At 45.4% G+C, this 9,402-nt stretch overlaps 1 long non-coding RNA gene across 1 annotated transcript; it reads left to right on the forward strand.

Annotated features, from left to right (window-relative positions):
* The first annotated feature begins 4,926 nt into the window (after positions 1 to 4,926).
* On the forward strand, positions 4,927 to 7,730 carry LOC149523982 (uncharacterized). Its single transcript, XR_016350214.1, has 3 exons — positions 4,927 to 5,041; positions 6,797 to 6,926; positions 7,383 to 7,730. It is a non-coding gene; the product is annotated as an uncharacterized LOC149523982 (long non-coding RNA).
* Positions 7,731 to 9,402: the final 1,672 nt, after the last annotated feature.

Genomic DNA, 9,402 nt, shown 5'->3' on the forward strand with positions numbered 1-9,402 from the left:
TGCGTATACTTTTTGTCTGTTTGTTTTATCTAACCTGTATTGATTAATTGCTGGTCATAATAGAATTTTTTCTCTGCACTAATTGAATAATGTACAAATGACCTGGTATAACCATTCATACATGCAATTTTAAAATTTGTTTGCCACTTGTTGCCACTCATTCGTGGTGTGCAAAACTCAATTTCTGAATCTTTAAATCCTATCAGTGTTTTAATTAAATATGACAGCTTGACAAAAGGGCAGCTAGGAGTAAAATGCATTATACTGCTGGAGGGAGGCTTTCCGTACAACAATAACCTGAAATCAGGAAATCATCAACTGTGACCTTCCCTGTGCTGCAGGCGGGGTTGTCGACTGTGCATTCCTTGACACTGACACACCAGCGTTATTATTGCATGAGTTAGAAAGTCAAGGAGAGAACACAGCCAATACTGCATGTGCTACCTATTACCCTGCATGAGTAGAAAGCAACATGTCCCTCCCCACTCACATTTTGGAGGCTTTATTTCTTACTGGCTAACAACCCTTATGGCTGTGTACTTAAGAAGAACCTATTTTGAAAAAGAGGCTCAGAAATGAAACCTGGCATCATTTGCTCCTTTAAATAACATACTTTGTGGGATTATAACAGTTAATCTGATGCTTCTCTAAAACTGGCTGCAATTGTAGCCTATAATTCATTGGCTTTTATCTTTACATAGCTTTTCCTTTAGATCCTCCCCCTCTCCCCATGTAAAGCAGCCTAGATTTTAAGAGTTTCCATTATTGTTTCAATTGCTGTTCATTGTAATAATACTAATCTTAATGAATTTATTTGGCATACAGTGGATATTATACGTCCTTTCACTGTAATTTCTCTGTAGTTTCAATGAAAGAATTTCCCTGATACCAGGATTTTGCTCAGTGACTCCATGTTAGCAGTGAGATAATGTGTACCTGCAATCAGATTCAGCTAAAGTAATGATGAGGAGAAAACTTCTAATGAAATGTAGGATTGAGAGCTGGGCAATCTTAGAATCATCAATCCTGTTTCAGATTGTCAAGAAGCAAGCCAGATTAATCCTTGGTGAAACACATTGTAATCAATGCAATTAAACCAAGGGAGAGCTGGAGCTTGTATGTCTCTTTCTCAAGCTGTGAGATGTGGGTTGGCCGGGGGGCAAGAGGAGAGACCATAAGCATCACTTGGGGAGGTGGCGTGGGCATTGCTATGGGAGGGAGCAGAGGCATGGCATGGGGAGAGATGAGAGGCATAGTAGAGTGGGCAGGTAGATGGGTAATGGCCATAGGAGGGGGCAGGAGGGTGGAAGCCAGGAGCAGCGGCATCAGGTGGGTGTTCTCGAAGTAGTGCTGCAGTGTAAACATAGCCTAGTAATTGTCTCTGAAGCATGAAGTTTAATATCCCCTCCAGAATTTGTTGTCAATACTTATATTTCTGGGTCTTCTTGTTAGAGATATCAGATAACAAGATCCAATCCCTTTTTGCAAATTGCAAAATTCTTTATTTCTCTGACTCCTGTGGCAGTGAGTTCCACAATTTAATTACAGCTTATGTGGAAAAGTTTTCTTCTTATCCCATCTTGCATTTCCCATCTTTTCCTTTTGGGGATAGGAAAAGAGTAGAATTTAAAGGTTTGTGCAAGGAATCAGACTAGGGAGAGAAGGAAAAAATAGTCAGTTGCAGCAGAAGACAGATGGGTGGAAGTTTCAGGAGTGTGTATGGGAGACTGAGACCTGTAGAACTAAAGTATAAGTTTTTTTTGGTGATGGATGAGTGGTCTCTGACTTGTCAGATAAATGACTCACTCATTCATGAAGACCTATGCCTGTGCTTAACTTTACATGGCAATATTCAGTGGGAATACTCACAGTGTGTACATTTATGTATATGCATAAATATTTATAGGATTTAAGCCCAGGTGTAGCAATTTTTAAAAAGCAGTACATTTAGTGTGAGCTGATTGTAACTGATTCTTTGACAAGGCCTGATCTTTTTTTAAACAAACATCCATTTAAAGTAATTACAGGGGACTTATTAAAAATTATTAATAAAAGGAACTTTTGGAAAGGCAACAGAAGCTAAAGAGGAAGAGGGGAATGTGTTGGCCACTAATAGGTAGATGAGTGAAGAAAATGTATGGAGAATTTAGGCAGCTGTTGATGAAGACTGGGAAAGATTTTAATTGTGAATAAGTTGGGGAGAGGAGTCTCTAAGAAAATATCTAAAGCCAAACACAAAAGCCACTTTGTAGCTCAATAATTACAAAAATATATGGAAGTTGTGTTTTGTTTTATGAGAAACTGCATTATATCCAGTTGTTTGAACAATCCACACCTATCTTAGATGGAACTCACTATATTATGTAATCTACAATCCCTCCTCTAGGAGACAAGTCATAATGTATACCATTCAGCTTCTAAAGTAATTGCAAAGTATATACCATCTAACTCAATTGTTAACAATTATCTAATAAGTAAACAATATTTTATGGTAAATGCAATCTATGCCATGTACATTGGAGCAATGCCCAGTTATTACTGAATCTTCATGGCTCGTCATACAGCACAAATGATATTTTAAGGGACAGTCAGTGCCATGGCCAGGAAAAACAAATGAGGCAGAGGAAATCTAAGAGCTGAGTTATAGTTGGCTGTGCTACAACTCCAGATGTGGCATAGCTATATTTCAGAGTATCATCTGCTTTTTGTTTTAGCCTGAAGAATTAAATGTGTTGATGCTGAAAACACATTACTCCTTTTTCTTGTCCTTTGGTTCCTAGGGAGGAGAAAACAAGCACAAAGAAAACCCAAGAGGGAAATGGATTTTCACTAGAGCAATTTCTGATATAACATCTCTGGAATCAGTGAATGGAGATGTTTTAAAACAGGCTGCATGTTTAATTTGATTAAATCACCTTAGGCAGTTCTTTTTATAGATCCTAATGCCACATTCATTTGAAAACAAGACATTTACCAGAATCTGGAAATAAATATAGTGAAGTGTGCTATGGAGGATATTGATGTGGACCATCTGCAATTGGATCTGTTGAAGGATATAGTTATGCTAATGTAAGGAGACTGTTGGACTCTTACTAAAACTCAGTGGGGGTTTTTGACTGGTTAGCTCCCAGTATCAAAAGGAAGGGAAAGGCCTATGAGAAATCAGGATCCTAAGCCCCCCCCCCCCCCCCCGCCCCTAGGAAAAACGGGAAGAAGCCAGTGCTTCAAGTCAGCCTGACTGCCACAGCAGGCAGGTCCAAGAGGGAATGAAGAGACTGGAGAGAGCCCATCCTCCATTTGCGCTGGATTTGCCTGAGTCAGACAAAGAGGTGGAGAGCTAAGGAGAGAGCAGGGGCCTGAGCTGAGCTGAGCTGAGCTGAGCTGAGCTGAGGAGCAGAGTCTGCCAGCCAGAGACAGACCCAGAGGTCCTGAAACATAGCCCAGAAGCAGATCCATGCTGGGAGTGAAGGTGCAGCCAGAGATCCTGACACGCAGTGCAGAAAGAGATCTATGCTAGGAGCTGGGCTGCAGCCATGGAATCAAGAGGCCAGAGAAGCATCCCAGGAGCTAGAGGAAGCACAGCAGGAAGAGCGAGGAAGGACCCTGGATAGAGGCCCAGCACTGGGCGACTCTACCACCCAAAAGGCCTTGCAGAGCAGACTGGGGGGAGGGGCTGGCACTGGGAAGAAGGGTCCTACCACCCAGAGCATTCCTACAGCTCAGCCAGGGCCTGAGTAGATGGCCTGGGACCTACAAGGAACAGACCTGAAGTGTCCTCACATTCCAGAGACACTCTGAGACCTCCATGCCATAGGGTATGTCTAAAGTACACCTCTCTTTCGAAAGAGGGATGTAAATTAGACAGATTGAAATTGCAACTGAAGCCGGGATTTGAACTTCCCATGCTTCATTTGCATAATGGAAGCCACCGTTCTTACTTTTTGAAAGTAAAACTGCCATCTAGACGGGGTTCTTTCAAAAAGCACCCCCTTTTTTCAAAAGAACCCCATCTAGATGGAGGTTTTGCTTTTGAAAAGCTCTTTTTTGAAAGAATGCACAGCTGCCATTATGCAAATGAAATGCAGGAAATTCAAATCCCGGCTTCATTTGCAATTTCAATCTGTCTAATTTACATCCCTCTTTCGAAAGAGGGGTGAAGTTTAGACATACCCAGAGAATGGTGTGATGGGTTTGCCATTAACCTTTTTCCATTTTTTCTTATTCTTTTTTAAAATTGTTGTTTAATAAATGGTATTTACCTTGAGTGGGTCAGAGAAACGTCCAGAGAAAGAAAGCACCCCAGAGAGGGGACACTCTAGCCTCTGCCTTAGGTGACAAGAACAAGGTTGAGGTGGTGACTGAGCTCCCAAGAATCCTGGGCCCAGCCTTGTTGGGGTTACAAGAACTCTGCCATGCAGGAGGTTGAAGGGGAGGCCGTAACGTTAGGGAGGCCTCTGGGTAAAGAAAGTGGGAGCAAGAACTCAGCTCCTTTCACTAGCCCATTTCACCAGGTAGTGTAGATTCCAAGAAAGTTTCCCGCACTAGAGGGACCATTCCCCTGATTACACTCTCATGGTTTGGGAGGTCCTTGTCACAGATATGTGTCTTGGTTTCCTTTTAAAAACAACAAGGAGTCCAGTGGCACTTTAAGATAAACAGATTCAAGCAGGACTGGGCAAAATGTGATCTCCAGGATGAATCTGGCCTGCCAAGCCACTAGATCTGGCCCATGAGTCTCAGTTATGCTCCTGCTTGCTCCCACTCCTGCAAACTGCTCAGAAAAGGCAGCTGCAAGGCCTTTTGTCTATGAACAGCGGTGAGCTCGGGGGGAGGAGGAGAGGCTTTGCGCACTGCTCCCACCCCCAGCATAATTCTGCAGCCCTCATTGGCTGACTTCTAGCCAATGGGAGCCACCTGTTTGAAGAAGTAGTCCTCCCTAACCTCTCCTCAGGCTAGCAACTGTTTGTCCGGCAGATGGCTGCTCAGAGTGGCCTGCCAGACCATGGAAGACAGGGAATCTGCTGGGCTGGGAATCACCCAGGTAAGCATCTGCCAGCCAAAGCCTGCCTCTGACATGCCAGCCCCTCTCTCTCCTCAACCTTCCGCCCCTTTACCCCAAACCCTCTGTACTGCTTCTGTACCCATACCCTGCACCTCAATCCTTTGCCACAGGTCACAATCCCCTCTTGCCCTGTGTCACAAGCCAAACCCCAGCACTCCCTCCTGCATACCAGTCCACTCCTCTAGGTCACAACTGAGGATATAAAATCCCATTTAAAATGTTAACTGGAGGGGTGGGGGAGCAACTGCTCCAGGTCACAACTAGGGAGATAAAATCTCATTTACAATGTTAACTGAGCCAGGCATCAATTAACCAATTACCCCAGTAAGCATGCCAGTAAGGCAAGTGTGTAGTATGTAACCAGTTAACCCTTTACTTCCCTCATCACAACCCCCTTCTTTACCCAAACTATCTCCCAGATCCCACACCCCATTCTGCACCCCAGTTCTTTACCCTAAGCTCCCTTCTGCACCCAATGTCCATCCCAGACCCTGCACCTCCTCCATTAATATCATGGAAGAGTGCAGCCCTTGACCACTAACGACTTCTGGGACTGCCCCCTCATCAAAAGTAACAAATTTGTTAGTCTTTAAGGCACCACAGGACTCCTCTTTGCTTTTGCGGATACAGACTAACATGACTCCCCCTCTAAGACTGGGTTTCATTTGATATTTAGGCTTATTTCAAAATAACAGGTGGAGCCTCCACACTATGCAAGCGTCTATACAGCAATAGCGTTCTTTCGAAATTATTGTGCAGTATAGACATAGCCTATCATGCCTGGTATTTAGAAATAACAACTCCCGCTTTCCATGAGGAACAACGCTTATTTTGAAATCGTTATTTCGAAATAGTGTGAGTATGGATGCTCAGCTGCTGCTATTTCTAAATAATTGGCCTCCAGAGGCCTCTCACAGCTGCCTTTGTGTCTGCTCTGGCCACACCTGACATCTCTGCTGCTCCCCTTCTCTTGCAGAGCCTTTAAAGCAGCAGGCTGTAGGGAAAGGTCTTGTGGCATGTGCACACTTTTGCCAGCCTCATGCCACACCACAGTGGCACAGGAGCCATAGCTGACCCCAGCATTCCTTCTGAGCCACCCACAGCTGCAAGCACTCCTGCAGCACCCTCCACTGTCCCTGGCCAGGGACACAGAAGAGCAATGGCCTGGACTGGTGTGAAGATCCTGGATCTCATCAAGGTCTAGGATGAGGAGACCAACCTACAGGCTCTCCACACCAGATGGCACAGCGCCAAGGTCTACAGCTTGGCTGAGAAGGGACCCTCAACCAGGTCTGCAAGAATATCAAACAGCTCAGGAAAGCCTACAACAAGGCCAAAGATTAGTGAGAATGCTCTGGGGTGGCACTGCACACCTGCCACTACTATGAACAGCTGGATGCCATCCTGGGAGGGGACCAGTTACCACTACCTTCCCTGAAATTGTTGAGTCTAGCCAGGACATGCCTGGCATCAGCCTCCATGAGGGAGAGATTGTGGAAGATAATGACAGCAAGGATCAGGAGGGAGAGCAGGTCAGCCTGCTTATTATCGGGACATTGGTGTAATGATGCTCCCCTGGGATTTCCATGTGTCTGCAGGAAAATGCCCACTGTCTAGGCAATAGGTGGCCTTGATTGAAGCATATCACCACTGTTTGAATTGAGACCTTCCATGTCAGCACAGAGATTAGGGCCAGGCTTTATGCATGAGTATCCTTGTAACTTTTCTTCACAGCTGGGCCAGCTGCAAGCATGGCGCATCCACCACCTCCCATGCCATCCTCTTGGGTCCATGGGATCCGCCAGAGAAAGAGAACCCACAAAGACCTGCCACTGACTGGGAGGAGTGCCAGGCTGATTGGGAAGTATCAGAGGGGTAGCCATGTTAGTCTGAATCTGCAAAAGCGACGAGGAGTCCTGTGGCACCTTATAGACTAACTGAAGTGTAGGAGCATAAGCTTTCGTGGGCAAAGACCCACTTCGTCAGATGCATGTAGTGGAAATTTCCAGAGGCAGGAATAAATATGCAGGCCAGGATCAGGCTGGAGATGACCAGGTGGATCCAATCAAGGAGGATGAGGCCCACTTCTAGCAGCTGATCTGGAGGTGTGAATTCCAAGAGAGCAGAAGCTGCTTTTGTAGTTAGCGAGCCATTCACAGTCTTTGTTTAATCCAGAGTTGATTGTGTCAAACTTAAAGATGAACTGTAGCTCAGCAGTTTCTCTTTGAAGTCTGGTCCTGAAGTTTTTTTGCTGCAGGATGGCTACTTTTAGATCTGCAATTGTGTGTCCGGGAAGATTGAAATGTTTGCTGATTGGGAGGCATGCCGGGCTGACTGGGAGCAGTGGAAGGCCGCCTGGGACCAGTTGTTGAGCCAGCACAAGGCCATGTGCTCCTGCCTCACCTCAGTGACGGAGTGGTTGGCCTCATGCATGAAGTGGGCCACCATCCACCTCCCTGCCCCTGCCCCCACCTGCACCCTCGCCTGCCCAACTGTCTTCTCCTTATAGCCCCTTCATGGCCCACCGTGGCTCCCAAACATGGGACAGTGGGAGCTCTAGGGCAGCTGAGGCCTCCAGAGCTGACCAAGGCAGATGCCACTCCCCGCCCCATCCCTGACCCCTCCCACCCGCCCGATTCCATGTTCTTTGCCCAGTCCCTCCCCTGTTTTATATCCCCCAAATAAACAGAGTTATTTGTTCAAAAAAGGCTTTATTTACTCTGCAGAGGAGGAGAAAGGTGGGAAAAGAGGCCAAGGGAAGTGAGGGGTGGGAGAGGAAAGGCACGCAGGGTGCATGCAGGGGCCTCTTGTGGAGAGGCTCGGGGAGAGTCTCACAGCTGGCCTTGGCTGAAACTCACCCTCAAGGCCTCCTGGATGAGCACAGCTCCCTGATGTCCTCTCCTGATGGCACTTGTGTCCAGCTGCTCCTAAGCACTAGACCGCCATTCAGCCTCAGCCATCCACCCTGGCAGGAAAATTTCCCCCTCACTCTTGCAAAGTTTATGGAGCACACAGCACGCCACCACCACATAGTAGATGTTTCACTTGCTGATATCTAGGCGGTTGAGGAGATCCTGAACCTTTCCTTCAAGCAGCCAAATGCACACTCCACAAACCACATGGCACTTGCTGAGCCTGGCTTTGAAGTGCTTCTTGGTGGGGTCCAGGCTGCCTGTGGCTTCATGAGCCAGGGAAGCAAGGGGTAGGCTGTGTAATCCAGGATGCAGACGGGCATATCCACGTCCCCAACCCTGATGGTGCAGTTGTGAGAAAAAGTGCCCTGAGAGCACGTCTCGGCTTGCCTGACCAAGCAACCACAGTAAATGTCTGCCCTCCTGGTGCCCTCCCTGAGTATGTCCAGACTACAGAGCTTTTCCAGGATACCAAGCTCTGCTAAGGAATACATCTGCTTTTCCAAAAAAAGAGGGAAAAGTGGACACATTTTGTCAAAATCCCTGTAAACCTGGTTTCACGAGGAAGAAGTGATGTTCCAAAAGAGGCTTTTTTCCAACATTAGGCCAAATGTCAGAAATGTGTAGACGGGCCAAATGTCAGAAAAGCCTCTTTCGGAAGAAAAGAGGAAAAAGATACAAAAATTGCATATCAATTTGTGTATCTTTTTCCGACCTTTTTTTGTAGTGTAGACATAGCTTGCACTACAAAAGGCAAGGTAGGCTCCAATCAGTGTGGATGCGCTATTTTGAAATAATTCTGAGCTATTTCCATGCTCCCCCATAGCGTGGATGCGCTATTTCAATTTTATTATTTCGGGAGTTATTGTTTGATTTTACTAATTTTGAAATTATTTCCTAGTGTATACATGCCCTAAGGTGTCACAGAGCTACTCATTTCTTTAAAAGTTATTTTAATTATTAAACCAGTGATTTATACCTCTGTAACTGAGGGTGGAATCAAGCCAACAGTCTTTTTATAAGAGAAAAAGAAATTAAAACAAAAATGAATAGGCCTTAATCCCTTCTAATATGTGAAATTATCATTGGAAAATTAGTCTAGGCTTTGCAGGTGAGACACACCAGCATGTAGGTACATATATGTAGCATGGTACATAAAACATTATTTCAAGCATAAGGGGCAATTCTGTTCTCTCTTCACACCAAATTCCCCTTTCATGTAGGAAGTTTGGAAGATCCAGTTTGAAGTGATGTGTCTCCGAATTTGTACAACAAGAAATTTTGCAAGAATCTATTCTTTTCTAATGTGTGAATTCTGCACTTTATACATAAAATAATGTGTGTGTGTTTCCTGTTAAACTGGAAAAGTTCTACATGTATGTTCACAAGAATCCTGCTCGGAAAGGTTACGTCAGGAAGGCTCTGAAG

Source organism: Pelodiscus sinensis, chromosome 8 (assembly GCF_052426305.1).
Source record: "Pelodiscus sinensis isolate ZL-2025 chromosome 8, ASM5242630v1, whole genome shotgun sequence".
Lineage (NCBI taxonomy): Eukaryota > Metazoa > Chordata > Testudines > Trionychidae > Pelodiscus > Pelodiscus sinensis.